The sequence below is a fragment of the Podarcis tiliguerta genome (genome assembly GCF_965153285.1).
Source record: "Podarcis tiliguerta genome assembly, chromosome: 4".
In the NCBI taxonomy this organism is placed as follows: domain Eukaryota; kingdom Metazoa; phylum Chordata; class Lepidosauria; order Squamata; family Lacertidae; genus Podarcis; species Podarcis tiliguerta.
This window is the reverse complement of record NC_139537.1, coordinates 11,965,007-11,982,804: the sequence shown is the minus strand read 5'-3', so window position 1 is coordinate 11,982,804 and position 17,798 is coordinate 11,965,007. Positions and strand designations below refer to the sequence as shown.

The 17,798-nt window shown below is 45.3% G+C and overlaps 1 protein-coding gene across 32 annotated transcripts in view; it reads left to right on the top strand.

The window, feature by feature from the left end:
- Positions 1–17,798, top strand: part of DLG2 (discs large MAGUK scaffold protein 2) — a 901,255-nt gene that overhangs the window by 629,476 nt on the left and 253,981 nt on the right. The gene's annotated exons all lie outside the window — the stretch shown is intronic.

The window sequence follows — 17,798 nt, the reverse complement described above, 5'->3', positions numbered from 1 at the left end:
CCAATGAAGTGAAATAAAATTCCCCTAAAAGCCTTTAATAGACTAAGCTAAGAACAGGATTCTACAGGCTGGATCACATGAGACCCCTGACAGGTTTTTTGTTTAAATACACCAGGTGCTTCTTGGCTGCTTTTGGCTTGTGTGTTCCCAAAAGATATGTGGACCTCTAGCACCCAACTATTTTTGCAGATAAATCTCAGCCAATTGCGGCTTTGAAATAGAAAATCAGAGCAACGGAATGCTGACGTCTCCTTCTCATTTGAACTCTGCCAATATGTCAAGCTGCATGAATGGGAAGAAAGATGAACATATTGATTGGATGCATATTGTCAGTAGCTACAGGAGTAGTTCATGAAGATGCTGAAGGTGATATTTTTAATACTGAGGCAACATGTACATGTTTGGTACTGAAATTCATAGACTGGGGAGACTCAAATCCCTGCTCAGCCCATGAAATTCTCAGTGTGGCCTTGTGCCAGTCACCTATCTCAGCCTAACCTAACTCACAGAGTTGTTTTGAGGCTAAAATGTAGAGGGGAAACCATGTGTGCCACCCTGAGCTCCTCCGAGGAAGGGTGAAAGAAAAATGCAATAACGAATGAATGGATGGTTGTTGAGTGGAAGACATCCTAACTGGGCATGAATTGGTTCTTCAGTGTCAATTCTCTTCCTTGGACGATGGAATTGTTCCTTAGCACAATTCCTGACTATAGTATCTTTATGCCACCATGATACTTTCCCCTTTTCGAGAAACAAAATTTGGTTTGACTATGGAAAGGAGGCATACAAATAAATGATGACGATTGTCCCTCGCAATGGATTCTGTCCCATAATAATAGAAAGGGTAAGTCATTGCAGTGTAAATATATAATGCAAGTCATTCCACACTGCAATTCTTTTTTAGAGCACCTTTATTACTGGGGCTGGATCAGAGTTATGGCTTACTTTACAGAATACGGGTTAAGAGTGCTTGGGGGCATTGCAGTTTATTACCACCTGCCAAGCACTCTGCCAAGATCTCCTGCTTTATTTCTGCACATTATCAGATAAAACGTCAGAGTCTCTTGGGTGGTAGTGGAAGAAAGTCAAAATTCTGTGGAAGAGAACAGGAAGAGATGGCATGTGTGTTACAAGGGATGCCTAAGAGAGAGAAATCACAAGAGAACATTGACCATCTCATGGGCATTTGGTGAATGTCTGAAATTACGGAAATTATGGGTGCTATGAATGGTATTTGAGGAAGCACGCCTAGCTAGTTCAACTGTCTGGCCCAGGACCTCAGAGGATGGCATTCAAGCACAGTGACTTTAACAAGGCTCCTCCAAGGGCACCATTTTTACTATTTCTGCACTCATAGGGGCATTCGACTACCATTTAACATCAGCTGGGTAAATGTTCCATGCTGTTTCCTTAGCTGTGATTCCTGCATTGAGGATTGAACTAGATGACGCTTTGGGTGTCTTCCAACTCTAAAATTCCACAATTCTATGATTATGGAATCTGGCACTGGGACAAACTCTAGCCCATCCATCTGAGCCTTCAGAGATCAGGCACACTTTACTACATTGTTTCTAATAAACTCAGTCCAAATTACAGGCTGCTTCTGCTTATCTCAGTTCCTAGGGCCGATGGAAATTAGAATGGAATATAGACGTAGCTTCTTTCTTGAACTCGCCACTGAGATTATCATGTGGATAATGGCACCTTCCTTTCCCCCCAACACTTCTTGTGTTCCTGGTTGAGAGCGACAGCCCCAAGCCAACAGCACAGGGGGAAACTACCTTCCAGAATGGGAAAACTCTAGTTCTGATGGGAGCCATAACTATATTTTGGCCCAAGACAAAGGAGGAGCACAAAAAAATCAAATTATGAAAGCTGCGTCTGGTTTCCTGGTGTGGGAAAAAATATCTTCCGTGTGTGTAAAAAGGTAAAGGTACCCCTGCCTGTACGGGCCAGTCGTGTCCGACTCTGGGGTTGCGCACCCATCTCACTTAAGAGGCCGGGGGCCAGCGCTGTCCGAAGACACTTCCGGGTCACGTGGCCAGCGTGACAAGCTGCATCTGGTGAGCCAGCGCAGCACACGGAAACACCGTTTACCTTCCCGCTAGTAAGCGGTCCCTATTTATCTATTTGCACCCGGGGGTGCTTTCGAACTGCTAGGTTGGCAGGCACTAGGACCGAACGACGGGAGCGTACCCCGCCGCAGGGATTCGAACCGCCGACCTGACAATCGGCAAGTCCTAGGCGCTGAGGTTTTACCCACAGCGCCACCCACATCCCTTCCGTGTGTGTAGCTTTGCTCTTATACAACTAAGACAGGATGCAGCTTGCTAACTAACCCAGAAAAGGAGGGGTGGCTTTTGTGTAATAGAGGAAGAAAAAAACCCAGAAGGAATAAAGCAACTGATAATCAATTACATCAAAGTGATAACATTTACAGCTACCCAGGAGCGGAAATTATGCATATTTCTTTGCTAATCTGGAATACTTCACAGGGCTCAGAGGGGATGAACAATCCAGGCAACACAAGATTGGGCGGTGTCATCATGTGTTTATTTATCTCTGTGACATTTACCAGAAATCTTCAATGGAACAGAAAGATTATTAGATACTTAGGCAAAAGTCAATAATGTTCGTATAGATTTATAACACTGATTTCTTTCATTGCTGGTGCATAAAGTCCGAGGAGAAAGAGAGAGAGAGAGAGAGAGAGAGAGAGAGAGCGCTCTTAGGCTAACTCATTTACAGAAACAAACAGAATAACTTCACACACATTATGAACCTGCTTCATTGTTCAGGTCAGCCTTCCCCAACTGGGTGCTCTTTAGATGTTTTGGACTACAACTTCCATCTGTGTGACAGTGGTAGGCTGTGGCTGATAATACTTGTAGTCAGAAACATCCGAATGAAGGCTGGATTCAGTCATCAACTAAGGGACCTACTTCGTGTTCCACCTTCTTCTGTGGCCACATTGGCAAACAACAGAAATAGGGCCTTTTTAGTGGTGTCCCTTAGATTATGGAACCCCGTCAGAGAGTTCCATCTGGCATTTGCCCTCATTTCCTTAAGAGGTCAAAGCATTCCTCTTCCCAAAAACTATCAAGGAGCGTGTGAATATTTATTTTTTAAAAAATAGTGCTGTGGTTTATTATTCTGTTCTGGTTTTATGTTGGATTAACCCAATTACGGTTTTGTATTCTAAAGATTTTATGGCCACTGTGGCTGCCTTTTTAAAAGGCAGAAAGGTAGAATACAGAGGTTTTTAATAGGAATGGAATGAATTGTACATTTCAGCTCCTCTGAATAAGTGGAAAACTTATTTGCCAGCATGAAGAATAACATTTGTGACAGCTGAAATGCTTCTTGAATCCCACAATCCTGAAATATGTATTTCAGAAGCAGCTCTGCCTTTGAAACCATGCTAGGTCCTTGAAGAAAGTTGACTATAACGTTAGTCATGACTTGTCCTAGGAGACAAAAGTGAAGGGTGCAAGGAGCCAGCCCAGAGCTTTCTCTAGTGTTTGGTGGGTGAGTCTCTTCCACATTTCCCCCAAGCATTACAGATCAAACTCAGGCATGGAGGGGCAGTTCATATTAACACACACACCCCGCCCCCGTTAGAAAAAACCCAAACAAATTTAGTGCAAAGAATCATGCAAATCTGATTTCTCTTTGACTGGACATTCACATGAAGCTTCTGATTCACCAGATATGTTATCTGCATGGGAAGAAATTCACAGTTCTCTTCCACCATGCAAACTGAGGTCCTGCTGCCTGAAATTTCTGAATTGAGACTTTGTGGTTGCTCATCCAACCTGGACATTTCTGAAGATCATAGCATAACGCAAGTATGGGGGACATCAGGCATGAGGCCCAAATGCCCTAAGGGTGAAAAAGCTTCCCACATAAGGCACAGGGCAACTGATGCTTGCATTTGGACCAGAAATCCGGATATGTCAGAAATATAGGCTTTAAATATAGTCCAGCTCCATATGGGATGGTTCTTCGGTCTTTTGACCACAATATACCTGTGATTGGGGAAGACTTTCCTCCTCAGTGCAAAAGGATCTTTTGTGATCCTTCATTTACTACGAGATATAGTTGCTTTTCTACTGACAGCTACTCACAGCAATGCCTCTCTCCAGACCCCAGAATTGTATAAGTGATATTCTCTCCCTTGCTTCTAACCACTGTGCTTTTGAGCTAAGTAATAGAAGGGTGTGAGCAAATGCTTATCAAGCATCATGCAAAATTTAATGGTGGGGATTATAACCTGCATAATCAATTGTCTATGGTAGGTCAAGCTGCAACTGTTGACACAAATCATGCTGGCCTTCTTACTACGTAAATTGATAACTTTACACATCTATTAAAAATAATGTGGCATTCAAAAATATTTCCCTGGGAGGCATGTGTGCTGCTCAGTGACTTTTTAATGCTCCAATTAACGAAGAACAACTAGAAATGCCCAAATAATTCATAGCCAGAAATGCCTATGACCATTGCACATTATCCTTTGTGATGATGACACTGTTGCTAGCCTTTAAGAAACAGATGCATTGGCCTAATGAAAAACTTTCATAAGTATGTGGAGCCTGTGTGTCTTTTAAAGAGCTTGTATATTCTTGGAAAAAATAAAGTCTAATATTATCATCACCCTGGGTCATACTTTCCATCTTCTGGCTCTGAAGCTGGAGATATAAAGTGGGAGAGGGAATTGCCTTTGGGATCAGCCACAGGTGTCTCTACTACTTCAGAAGAACTAGTGTAAGAGGAGACCATTATGTGTAGCCCAAAGGGGGCTCTCCTGCTTCCCTTCTCTGCCTCCGTGGGCTTGAGATGAAAACCTAAAGTTCAATCAAAGTCTCCTTCACACTGTTGGAACTGATAGATGTAAAGCAGACCGGGTCCCTTGGTTTAAAGAGGCCCCTCTAATGGAAGGCGGAGCTGGCTGTGTAGATGGAGAAGTTGGCAGTTGCTGAAACAACATTCAAGTTCTGCTCTTACTATCTCTCCAGCCTGAGCTGTCCAAGGTACTAATTAATCTTTAAATACTTCCCTTGCCTCAACCTAGACTTTGCCTTACTTCATTACATCATGCACTGTTTCCCCAAACCTAAGCCCTGCTGGATCAGGACCCAAGGACCATCTAGTCCAGCATCCTCTCACAGTGGTCAACCATGGGAAGCCAAAAAGCAGGAGGTGAGGGCAACAGCATTCTCCCCATTTGTTTCCCAGACACTGGATGAAGCTTGGTTTCCAGACCCTTGATTATCTTGGCTGCCCTACTCTGCACATGTTCCAGCTTATCAATATCCTTCTTAAATTGTGTTGCCCAGAACTAGACACAGTACACCATGTATGGTCTGACCAAGGCAGAATAGAGTGGGACTATTACTTCCGTTGATTGGGACACTATACTGCAGTTGATGCAGCCAAGAATAGCATTAGCCTTTTTTGCTGCTGCATCATACTGTTGACTTACATTAAGCTTGTGGTCTACTAAGACCCCTAGATCCTTTTCACATGTACTGCTGGCAGGCTAGGTTAATTTTATATTTGTGCAGAACCTTATCTTTGTCCCTACTGAAATTCATTTTGTTGGTTTGGGTCCAGTTCTCCAATCTGTTCAGGTCATCTTGAATCCTGTTTCTGTCTTCAGCAGTATTAGCTACTCCTTCAAGTTTGGTGTCATCTGCAAATGAGCAGAGCTTCACACTACACACTGGAATTCACAGGCACCCTAATTATGCCACGCCTGTCCCCAAACCTCATATTTTGTATATTGCTTCGGAAGCTTTTGATGACGTATTTTGAAATTTAAAAATACAGGTAACAATGTGGGGTTGGCTGGTTTGGCATGTGGCCCAGATCTTTGCTCAGCACCACTTCTATATTTGTCCACCACCTGCCAACAAGTAAGCCAATTACTTGCAGTAAGAGGGAGCAATGACTATCAACAGAGCACAGAAGGCAACTTGATCAGGGCCCTCCAAAATTTAGACCCAATAAGTAGTGCAGTCCAGGGATGTGTTCTGATGTGAGCACTGGCCTCAGCTGAAATGACAGTGCCCTGGACAGCTCCATGGAGGACTCACACTGAGGACTGCATGAAAGCTGAGCTCAGATGTTGCTTCAGAAGTAGCTGTTGAGCTCAGATTAAGACTTTGAGTGGACCTATAGCTCTGTTAAAGAAATGGGAGTGCCTGATCACCTCATCTGTCTCCTGAGAAATCTCTATGTGGGACAAGAAGCTACAGTTAGAACTGGATATGGAACAACTGATTGGTTCAAAATTGGGAAAGGAGTACGGCAAGGCTGTATATTGTCTCCCTGCTTATTTAACTTATATGCAGAATTCATCATGCAAAAGGCTGGGCTGGATGAATCCCAAGCCGGAATTAAGATTGCCGGAAGAAATATCAACAACCTCAGATATGCAGATGACACAACCTTGATGGCAGAAAGTGAGGAAGAATTAAAGAACCTTTTAATGAGAGTGAAAGAGGAGAGCGCAAAATATGGTCTGAAGCTCAACATCAAAAAACGAAGATCATGGCCACTGGGCCCATCACCTCCTGGCAAAGGGGAAGAAATGGAGGCAATGAGAGATTTTACTTTCTTGGGCTCCATGATCACTGCAGATGGTGACAGCAGTCACGAAATTAAAAGACGCCTGCTCCTTGGGAGAAAGGCGATGGCAAACCTAGACAACATCTTAAAAAGCAGAGACATCACCTTGCCAACAAAGGTCCGTATAGTAAAAGCCATGGTTTTCCCAGTAGTGATGTATGGAAGTGAGAGCTGGACCATAAAGAAGGCTGATCGCCAAAGAATTGATGCTTTTGAACTGTGGTGCTGGAGGAGACTCTTGAGAGTCCCATGGACTGCAAGAAGATCAAACCTCTCCATTCTGAAAGAAATCAGCCCTGAGTGCTCATTGGAAGGACAGATCGTGAAGCTGAGGCTCCAATACTTTGGCCACCTCATGAGAAGAGAAGACTCACTGGAAAAGACCCTGATGTTGGGAAAGATGGAGGGCACAAGGAGAAGGGGACGACAGAGGACAAGATGGTTAGACGGCGTTCTCGAAGCTACAAACATGAGTCTGACCAAACTGCGGGAGGCAGTGGAAGATAGGAGTGCCTGGCGTGCTCTGGTCCATGGGGTCACGAAGAGTCAGACACAACTAAACGACTAAACAACAACAACAAATAGCTCTGTTCTGTATGTAACTCCACTTTTATGGAATTGTAAACTTGGAAGGGATCTCAAGGAACATCTAGTCCAACTCCCTGCAATGCAGGAATAGTCCCAACTCTACCTGGGGACTGAACCTGAGACCTTCTGCATGCAAGGCAGGTGTTCTACCACTGAGCTATTGCCTCTTGATTTAAAGGGATCAAACTTTCTCCTGTAGACTGTGCATCAATGGAGCTGGGGAGACTCTAGTTGAACTGGGACTTAGAATCATAGAATCATAGAGTTGGAAGAGACCACAAGGGCCATCGAGTCCAACCCCCTGCCAAGCAGGAAACACCATCAGAGCACTCCTGACATATGGTTGTCAAGCCTCTGCTTAAAGACCTCCAAAGAAGGAGACTCCACCACACTCCTTGGCAGCAAATTCCACTGTCAAACAGCTCTTACTGTCAGGAAGTTCTTCCTAATGTTTAGGTGGAATCTTCTTTCTTGTAGTTTGGATCCATTGCTCCGTGTCCGCTTCTCTGGAGCAGCAGAAAACAACCTTTCTCCCTCCTCTATGTGACATCCTTTTATATATTTGAACATGGCTATCATATCACCCCTTAACCTCCTCTTCTCCAGGCTAAACATGCCCAGCTCCCTTAGCCGTTCCTCATAAGGCATCGTTTCCAGGCCTTTGACCATTTTGGTTGCCCTCCTCTGGACACGTTCCAGTAAGACTTGTAAGATAAAGTCCTCAGAGTCAGAGGAGGTAACAAGGCTACTGGACTCTTCTTGCAAAAGTACTTAAAGTGCTTCTGGGGCAGCCCCTGCCCATGTAACTCCCTGGCCTCATCCCCTGAAGAAGAAGAATCTGCCCCCAAGGTCATAGCAGGTAGGTGTGTTAGTTCCAATGTGACAGTCTGAAGGAAAGGAGCTGGATCTAAGCCTGTCAGGGGTCCTTTCACAACAAAGCAAGTTGCAGTGACTTCAGTTAGGCCTGGTGGAATTGGATCGGTTCTCAGGGTCAGCTAGCTAAGTTCAGGTAGTCAGGCCTAGATGGCACCTCAAAGCACAAAAATGTGCTCCTGCTGTCAGCAAGATCCTCGCTGCTTGAAGTCCCAGTTTGAGACTCATCCTGGCATCTAGGATCTGAAGTTGCTCCTACCCTTCCCATTAGGCTCAATATCTTGCCTTATTAGCATCACCCTCCCTTAAATATTATCATCTAGTATCTGAAAACTTACTCCCCCCCCCCCCGCATGGATTTGCAAAGCACCAGCTGGGTGGATCTTGACAGAACTTTCGACAGATGGCTTTTGGAACTGCCTTTTACTTTTGGCATTTCAGACCTGGGCACATCTGTGGGAGCTGCGGCTGATTCAGTGACTTTCAGAGTTCTCGAGCTCTTTTCTTCCCTTTCCCCCTCCTCCCTCAGAAACCCCACATTAGTTGCAATTATCGAAAGTAGCTGGTAACGCAGATGCTAATTGGCGTAAGCGGCTCTGTCCTTTTTCCTTGATGCTTTTGGGGCTTTTCTGAGAACGCTCTGCAAAGAGCCTGGGAGATTTAAAGGTTACAATTAAAGATGCTGCGGTAATTTTCCAGGTTACGATTACCGAAGCAGATATTGTTGGTTCTGCTGCTGCTGCGCGCAATTATCCCGAAACTTCTTTTATATCTAATTTTCTCCCGTTTGCTTTTTGCCGGGGTGGGGAATTGGCAGCTGAATACACAAGTTCTTTCTCAAGGGCATGGAGAAGGGAGTGAAACTTCACACTCTGAGCGGGAAGGGAGGCGGGGGGGGGGCAGCTAACCTAGTCACTCCTTTTCCTTTGGTCTTTACCATTGGAACCGAGTGGATGATGATAATGATGATGATGATGATAATTTATTACTTATACCCCGCCCATCTGGCCGGGCCTCCCGAGCCACTCTGGGTGGCTTCCAACAGGATATTGAAAAGATCAAACATTAAAAACTTCCCTAAACAGGGCTGCCTTCAGATGTCTTCTAAAAGTCATATACCGGTAGTTGTTTATTTCCTTGACATCTGAAGGGAGGGCGTTACACAGGGCGCCACTACCAAAAAGGCCCTCTGCCTGGTTCCCTGTAACCTTACTTCTCGCAGTGAGGGAACCACCAGAAGGCCCTTGGCGCTGGACCTCAGTGTCCGGGCAGAACGATGGGGGTGGAGATTCTCCTTCAGGTATACTGGACCGAGGCCATTTAGGGCTTTAAAAGTGAGCACCAACACTTTGAATTGTTCTTGGAAACATACTGGGAGTCAATGTAGGTCTTTCAGGACCAGTGTTATATGGTCTCGGTGGCTGCTCCTGGTCACCGGTCTAGCTACCACATTCTGGATTAGTTGTAGTTTCTGGGTCACCTTCAAAGGTAGCCGCATGGAGAGTGCATTGCAGTAGTAGGATTTCTTTATTCCCTTGCTGCCTCCACTATACAACCATTTAATGGTGCTGTACTAGATGGGCTGTTGATTTGCTGCTGTAGGGCTCCCCTTACATGCTTACTCAATGGGCCAGGAGGTTTTCTGTACTGTGCAGATTGGGAAGTGTAAGAATTAAGTGTGGAGTCAATAACAGACTAAAACAGTGTAGGTTTTTACCAGATATTTTTGTAAGGCAGCAATGTGAATGGTTTTTGTGAAGATGTTTTTATACCTATATAACATTCTGGGCATGGGATGTGGGTAGCACTGTGATCTAAACCACTGAGCCTTGGGCTTGCCGATCAGAAGGTTGGCGGTTCGAATCCCCGCGACGGGGTGAACTCCCGTTGATCTGTCTCTGCTCCTGCCAACCTAACAGTTCAAAAGCATGTCAAAGTGCAAGTAGATAAATAGGTACCGCTCCGGCGGGAAGGTAAATGGCGTTTTTGTGCACTGGTCTGGTTTCCCCAGAAGTGGCTTAGTCATGCTGGCCACATGACCCAGAAAAACTGTCTGCGGACAAACGGCAGCTCCCTCGGCTAGTAAAGTGAGATTAGTGCCGCAACCCCAGAGTTGTTTGCGACTGGACTTAACTGTCAGGGGTCCTTTACCTTTACCTTTTTAACATCCTGGGCACCACCATTTAAGAAGGATGTTGACAAGTTGGAACATGTGCAGAGGAGGGCAGCTAAGATGATCAAGGGTCTGGAAAACAAGCCTTCTGAGGAACGGTTGAAGGAGCTGGGTATGTTTAGCCTGGAAAAGAGGAGACTAAGAGGAGATATGATAGCCATCTTCCAAAATCTTAAGGGCTGTCACATAAAAGACAGTACAAGCTTGTTTTCTCCTGCTTTGGTGGGTGGGGCTTGATCCAAATGCTTCAAATTGCAAGAAAGGAGATTCTCACTAAACATCAGGAAGAACTTTTTGACAGTAAGAGCTTTTTGAGACAGGAACAGTCACCCTCGGGAGATTGTGGTCTCTCCTTCCTTGGAGGTTTTTAAGCAGAGGTTGGATGGCCATCTGTCATGGATGCTTTAGCTTAAATTCCTGCATTGCACTGGAGTAGATGACTCTTAGGATCCTTTCCAACTCTACAATTCTATGATTCTATATATGTTCTTCATTGAAAGAGAAAAAGTACATAATTACGAGTGCACAAAGATGCAGATTTGAAGAAATAGCACCCATGTAGAAAACAATGTTTTTGTGGGAGTGGAGAGAAACTGTTTTTAAACAGTTTTAACAGATAGCCAGTAGTACAAGTGAAAATGACCTCGTAAAATGCACTCATCTATCTTGACTGTTCTCTTGCTATACTTAGCAGTGCATCAATTTCCATTTTCCACAGTTCTGCTCCTCGAGTTTGGATCCACTGTTTTTTTTAGTGATTTCTGCTTTCTCCAGCAGTGCAGCTATCTTTCTGAGTACAGCACATAAGTATTTATTTTGTTCTTGGCATGGAACTTCACAGTGGTTTAATGTTGTGACTGTGCATTTAATGTTTAATAAACCTTTTATATTGCCATCATTGGTGAATGGAAACAGGAGGCTAGTAAATCCACAGGTAGATCTGCTATAGATGCCAACATCTGTTTATCCTAATTCTGTAGCAGAGGTATCTGGAAAAACAGATTTGTTTTAAGTTGAGTATGTAGTGATGACAAAATCATAGTGTGGTAATAAAATCCTGGACCATAAAGAAGGCTGATCGCCAAAGAATTGATGCTTTTGAATTATGGTGTTGGAGGAGACTCTTGAAAGTCCCATGGACTGCAAGAAGATCAAACTTCTCCATTCTGAAGGAAATCAGCCCTGAGTGCTCACTGGAAGGACAGATCGTGAAGATCCAAGACTTTGGCCACCTCATGAGAAGAGAAGACTCCCTGGAAAAGACCCTGATGTTGGGAAAGATGGTGGGCACAAGGAGAAGGGGACAACAGAGGACGTGGATAGTGTTCTCGAAGCTACCAGCATGAGTTTGACCAAACTGCAGGAGGCAGTGGAAGACAGGAGTGCCTGGCGTGCTCTGGTCCATGGGGTCACGAAGAGTCAGACACAACTAAACAACTGAACAACAAAATAAAACCCTAGAGTGCAATGTTATTCATACTTACCCTACAGAAATGGTGGGTGTATAAAAGACCCATATAGGATTGTATTGTTAGATAACGAGAGATGGACACATGTATGAAATTAAGTTACAAAAGAAAATGACTCATCTGCTGATTGTGCATATTTCCCAGACCTTTAAGGGAAAGTATTCCATGGACCTTTTGAATAGTATTCAGTGGTAAGAAATTAGCTGTGGATCCAGCTGATACTTCATTTCTCTGCTACCAGCCACAAAGACACTCAGCTGCAGCTGCAAATGTACCAGGAGATTACCTTCAACTGATTGCCTGCCCTACTTTTTTCCACACTGCTTGGTTGCTTGCAATTTTACAGTTGCAGGTGTACGGCTAATTCCTGGTTTAGAGAGGCACAGTATTAATTACTCTCACTTCACCCCTGAACAAGAGGGTGATTCTAGGCTATTTAAATGTTTAATTTAGAGAGAGAAATTGTTGAGCTTTACGACACCATTCATGTAAATGGTGCTTCACGGCATAAGCATAAAAATAGAGGTCACCACCTAAAGGATCGTTGCCATCAGATGTATGATTAGTGTGGAAGAGCTAATAGGAATGACAGCGCAATCCTATGCTCATTTACTCAGAAGCAAGGGCCACTGGGTTTGGTGAGGCTTCCTTTTAGGAAAGCGTGCATAGGATTGCAGCTCGGATCAATCCATTTTTCCCTTGTATACATTTTATACGTCCCTGGTGGCTTCTTGCAAACAAACAGAAGAAACATGACAAAGAACAATGGCATCAAATGGAGTAAACTGTAAAATAAACAAAGCAGGCGGAATGGCTAAAAGTCAACAAAGCATTATCAACCCTGTAAGGTAAAAAAAGACTTCCAAATATTTGCCAGCAAAGAGAAGAGAGCAAGAATTCTGTTCCTTAGAGCAGGCATAGGCAAACTTGGCCCTCCAGCTGTTTTGGGACTCCAGTTCCCATCATCCCTGACCACTGGTCCTGTTAGCTAGGGATGATGGGAGTTTTAGTCCCAAAACATCTGGATGCCTGCCTCATAGGCCTCATCTCCTGTCCTAGCCAATGTGGCACCCAGAAGTTGTTGGACTACAACTCCCATCATCCCTGACCATTTGCCATGCTGACTGGGACAACTAGGGCACCTCTAAGTTAGATTAATCACTTAAAACCAGCCTTAATCAACTAAAACGTTGCCCACTTTTAAGCAGCAGGGTTTTTTAAAAAAAAAGAAAGGAAGAAGAAAAAATGTAATTATTTTTAATGTGAGTACTGGCAGGCAGTGACGGCCACCAACTTGGAAATTCATAGAGGAAAGGCTAGCAATGGCTAGCAGATTCTTCTTATGTTCATCTGATAAAACCTGCATGATCACTACTCTCTTAAGTGTCCTTCTCTCTTCTCTCATACAATGGAAGAATGCTTCTTCTTAAACTGCAACCCTAGGCACACTTACTTAAGATGAACTTTTTAAACATAAACAAAACCCAGCCCAGAATATGCCCCTACCACCCTAAAGATTGTGCTGAGCTGATGGGCAATGTGCTTTAACTACCAGCAGGTAGGTATATCTAGTGCCTGTTTGGTACACCTGGGGGAGGTGCAGTTTGATCTCTCAAGGTGCTGAGCACTCTAAAAAGTTTAACTGGTACTAATTATGAGCCAGGGAAGGCTGCTGAGTGCACATTCAGCTTCCAAAGAACATTGCAGGATGGGGGCCAGAATATAGCACGAATGAGTCCTAATTGGCTTATATAAGTGTTCCTTGGAGCCTGAAGAGCATACAATCAAGACCTGGCTAGCTGATTGTGCAGGGTTCCAAATCACAGGAAGAACCTATTCAGATGCAGCAGCTTTTTCTTTTCAGACATCCCACCTCTGCTTGATGCATGGGCAGCAATAGGGATGGACAAATTTCAGTTCCTCTCAAGTTTCCACTTTTTATAGCCTTAAGTTTAGTTCAGTGCAAAGTTGTTCTTCCCAATATACAGTCATACCTCGGGCTACAGGCGCTTCAGGTTGTGTTGTGTTTTTTTGGGTTACGGATTGCCGAAACATGGAAGTACTGGAACGGGTTACTTCTGGGTTTCAGTGATCACGAATGCGTAGAAGCGCCAAATTGCAACCCGCATGTGCGCAGATGTGCTGACGCGGGTTGCGAATGCTGCGGGTTGCAAACGTGCATCCCGCATGGATCACATTTGCAACCCAAGCGTCCACTGTAATCAGTTACATTTTCATGAGTACAGTGGTACCTCAGGTTACATACGCTTCAGGTTACAGACTCCGCTAACCCAGAAATAGTGCTTCAGGTTAAGAACTTTGCTTCAGGATGAGAACAGAAATTGTGCTCTGGCGGCGCGGCGGCAGCGGGAGGCCCCATTAGCTAAAGTGGTGCTTCAGGTTAAGAACAGTTTCAGGTTAAGAACAGACCTCCGGAACGAATGAAGTACTTAACTTGAGGTACCACTGTATATGCTTTTTGCACACATTGTATTAAAAAAACCCAAGCATTTTTAAACACAGCACAGAAGTCGGAGAAGTGCAAATTTTGAGCCCTAGCTGTGTTTTGGTTCCCTATCTCTGTGCTAAGATTTGCTTTTACGGTTGAAGGAGCCGGGTAGGTTTATCCCTGAAAAGAAGAGACTGAGAGGAGATATGATAGCCATCTTCAAATATCTGAAGGGCTGTCACATGGAAGATGGAGCATGCTTGTTTTCTCCTGCTCTGGAGGGTAGGACTCGAACCAATGGCTTCAAGTTAGAAGAAAGGAGAATCTGACTCAACATATGGAAAAGCTTTCTGACAGTAAGAGCTGTTTGACAGTGGAATGGACTCCCTCGGAATGTTGTGGATTTTCCTTCCTTGGAGGTTTATAAGCAAAGGTTGAATGGCCATCCATGGATGCTTTAGCTGAGATTCCTGCATTGCACGGGGTTGGACTAGATGACCCTCAGGGTCCCTTCCAACTCTACAGTTCTACGATTCTTTGGAGATACCATTAGGTAATCCTTGGCTAAACCAAGTCAAGCAGCATCATTAAAAACAGCAAGTGATTCAGGAGCACAACAAGCTGGTTTGAGAGGGGCAGAGTATTAATAGCAGAAATGCTTGCTCAATTTCTTTATAGATATACACATATGCCGATGCATAAGACGCACATCAATAATGCAGCTTTTATTTCCCAAGCTATGTATGGGAAATCTGTCAATATTACAAATGACTTCAGTAAACTGTCCCCTGGAAGCCAATGTCTCTCCTATTGATCTAAAAAATGCAAAAGTTCAATTAGACACTGAGAACGAGCATCCTTGGGGCTAAGCTCTCAAAGTCATGTAAAAATAAATTCATTTTCAGATCATGTTAATAGAACAGGGATGAGAGTCAAGGGATGGAGCAAGTTACGGCTACGATTCAATAGGCAGTTAAAGCGCCATTGATGATGGAGATTATTCAGCAGTTTGCTGCGGCTATTAAAGTCTCCTTCTCCCCTGAGTTGGTTGCATTGACCGCAATGTAACGTACATAGAGAAATGTTAAGTGCTGTTCGGATCTGAGCCACACAGTTTTGAGATGCAATCAGCATTCAATTTCAGTGCTTGTCGACTTTGATATTTTTTGCTTTCACAGCACCTAAACGCAAACACATTTAGTCAAAGACCATGGCTGATTTTCTATTGTTGTTGCCAGTGTGGAAGAGACCGTCCTCACATTTTCTCTCACACATGTACTCTTCTTAACTGACTGGTGTTTTCATGAGGGGGCTTCCATTTGTGAATGAAGGGGAAAAGGTGGAATTCTCCACGTAAGAAACACCCACTAAATATAGCTTTGAACGGGGGGGGGGTGTTCTTCAAGGCCAGTGGCGTAGCGTGGGGGGTGCAGGGGGGCCGGCCGCACTGGGCGCAACATCTGGGGGGGCGCGCTCGCACTCGCAGCTCTCTGCCCCTACCTGGCTCACTCACTCTCTCTCACTGCAGTGCTGGCTGTGCAAATCCGATCCGAGCCGCCGGGTCGCCACCCACTGTGGGGGGGGGGGTGTCAGGCGTGCGGTGCTGGGTGGAAGGCTGGGTGAGAAGGAAGTAGCAGGGCTGGGGCTGCCGGGTACTGTGAGCTGTTGAGTCCTTCTCAAGGTGCCCTCCAGCTAGAGCGTGCTGTGAGAAGGATGCAACACGACAGGGCAGGGTGTTGTGAGAAATGCACCCCCCAAAAAAACTGCACCTGGGGCGACAGCCTGCCAGCCTCCCCACCCACTACACCTCTTCCCCCACTATTCCCCGGGCTCTGATCCTTCGTCCCTTGATGGTTTCCCAGTGGGTTCCTCCCACCATTCATTTGCGTCCAACCAGTCCATGACAATAACACATCTCAGAAGGTTTCAAACAAATTTTCAAATCCTTCCTCTGTGCTCCACCCTTGCTTCTAAGAGACCGTTTCTGTGTGTGAGGCACATGCAAAAGGGATCATTCCATTCCATCACAGCGGGAGCCCTTTCCCCACCTCTAAGTAAATGCCATTGATCAAACAGATTGCAGTTCAGGGCCCAGTGTTGCTGTTTATAAGGCTTTACATTTACAATGCACGCTCCCTCTCCCCAATCAATTACTCAGCCAGCTTCCTAAACGAGAGAAAAATCACTGAGGATTGGTCACGAAGGCACAAGCGGGGGTGGAAAGGACTGCTAAAAGTTAACTGCATTTGTGATAGGCCCCTTTCCTCAGGATGGGTGCTGGATAATGTGGCCCCTATGACAAAATGCAAACTTTGAAGGGTGGCTGTGTGATGGTTTGTGTAATGCTTTGGAAAGTGCAAATTGTAACAGCCCCTCTTCAAATGTGAACTGGATCAAATTTCTCCTTTATCCATAGTTACACCTGACAAAAATGCCTTTAAGTGTAGGTTTAGTCCCATTCCTCCTGTGGCCTTGAATAGTGGTGTAGCGTGGGTTGTCAGCACCCGGGGCAAGGCAAGTAATTTGCGCCCCCTAACCCGGGGCAAGGCAAGTAATTTGCACCCCCCCCCCCGCTGCACTGTCCCTCCCCCAGATAGTCCCTCGCTCTCTCTCCGCACCGCACCGCACGCCTGGCACCCTCCCCTCCACAGTGGGCGACGACCCAGCGGCTCGGATCGGATTCGCACAGCCAGCACTGCAGTGAGAGAGAGTGAGTGAGCCAGGTAGGGGCAGAGAGCTGCGAGTGCAAGTGTGCCCCCCCCCAGATGTTGCGCCCGGTGCAGCCGGCCCCCCCCTGCACCCCCCACGCTACGCCACTGCTTCCACTTGATGTGCACACCCTGAATTCCAGCCCCTACTCAAATTTTGGGCTGTTTTCTAGTTTGTCTCAGTGCCTTTTATTTCGTCAAGGACTGCAGCGACTCTGCCATTACCTTTGTGTTCACGTTCCCCAATTTATCCAAAGAAGAAAGAAAGCTAAACTTGTGTATGTGATCTAACAATGCCTTGTCGGCGGATGTGTTCGACGATGGAACAAGCCGGTGCAACAGCTTTGATGGACTCTGTTGCTCGGGTCAAGGTTTCCAGGAGGATTAATTACTAGCAATTTACAGGATCTTGGAGTGCCAGCAAGGGGTTCTGACCCTTTCCTTTGAAATGTTGCCCCTAGGGGGATGGCGATGGAATAGACTTCACAGTGCTGCTGGCCCGCAGTTCCAGTTAAATTTTAGGAGTCGGCAATGATTCACTCTGGGAAAGCTTACGGCTTGCTTCCCCCCACCAATCTGCATCATAACTTGCAAATGAATCATAACCTTGCAGTAATTAAAGCAAAAACGATAATGTTGTAATTAAAACAGCCACCATCACATACATGCCAGCAAAGTGCTAAAAGAGGACCCTGCTTTCACTGCTACCTGAATTTTGCCATATAAGGATGAAGGGTGTGTACAGCCCCAGCCCCATATCCACCCCACAGCTCTGATCATGCCCCGCCCCCAGTTAGGAACCACCTGCAGCACCTCAGCTTTTGTCCTGAATTAGTTCAGGGGTGGGGTTAATGTTTAATTAGGGCAAAACCCCTAATTAAACATATGTTGCTGAGGTGGGAGGG